The sequence below is a fragment of the Rattus norvegicus genome, chromosome 16 (genome assembly GCF_021556685.1).
Source record: "Rattus norvegicus strain SHRSP/BbbUtx chromosome 16, alternate assembly SHRSP_T2T, whole genome shotgun sequence".
Lineage (NCBI taxonomy): Eukaryota > Metazoa > Chordata > Mammalia > Rodentia > Muridae > Rattus > Rattus norvegicus.
The window spans coordinates 19,204,972-19,206,122 of record NC_141549.1 but is presented as its reverse complement, the minus strand read 5'-3'; positions in this window follow the sequence as shown (position 1 = coordinate 19,206,122).

Genomic DNA, 1,151 nt, shown 5'->3' with positions numbered 1-1,151 from the left:
GCGCGAGCCCGACGCCGGCGCAGGCGCGCGCGTCCCTCCCGGAAAGTAGCCAACCGCACCGGGGCACTAGGAGCAGAGCGGGAGGGCGGAATTCGTCGTGCGCCTGCGCGAAGAGGCGGGCCTTCAACTGCCTAAAGGACCTGGGCTCGCGAACTTGGCTCCGCCCCAACCGCTGCCTAGTGATGCGCATGCGGGGTTGCGACATCCTCACCGCCAGGCTTCTGGGCTGCATGTTCATTAGGTGCTAACTGAGGCTCTTTCCAGAAGGTCTTGGGTGTAGAAACTGTGGCACAGGGACCGCGCATCTGCCTTCCTTGAGCTCTAGTTACCCCGTCTGCCACTTGACTCGTGGCCATCTTTACTATTCATCGATTGAATGAGTAGAGAGCAGGGATTCTGCCAAATGGTAGTCACTGCTACCCCTGGCACTCCTGAAGCCTGTGAAGATAACTGCTTCTTTCTTTTATCTTGAGATCAAGTCCCACTGGTCCGGGCTAGCCTGGGAATCGCTGAGAAGGGGTCAGATCCTCTAGAACTAGTTACAGATGATTGTTAGCCCCTCTTGTAAGTGCTGGGAGCCAATTCTTTGCCTCTGAGCCATCTCTCTAGCCTGTTTTGAAAGAGGGCCTCATATAGTAACCCAGGCTGGTTTGGAACTCTGGGGAATCTTCCTGCCTCAAAGCCCCTGGTGGTGCGATGACTGTACATTCGATATTGTCCACAGAACCCAGAGCTTTTGTATGCTAGGCAAAGGCCACCAACTGATGAGCATCCACAGCCAGAATCGAGACTCAGAGGAACACACTCCTTCCTCCCTGTGCTACCTTCCCACTCTCAGTGGAGGATGTGTAAGTGTCGCAGCTCTGAAGGGAAAGGCCTTCCCCCACAGAAGTGGATCCGCTCTGCTTGGGCAGGGGAGGTTTCCCCAGAGAAAGTGTTTCACTGTGTTCCAAAAGGTATCCTGGCAATTGGGAGCCAAGGAATACAACAAAGTCACAGCACACAACAAACCTCATAGGAGATTTATTGGGAGGGGAAAACCCAGGAGGGTGGCTGCCTCTGCTGAGGTGGCTCTCCCAGTCAGTACAGGGCTGGATGTGGTGGCACGTGCCTTAAAATTCAAGCACTCAGGAGTCGGAGGCAGGGGGATT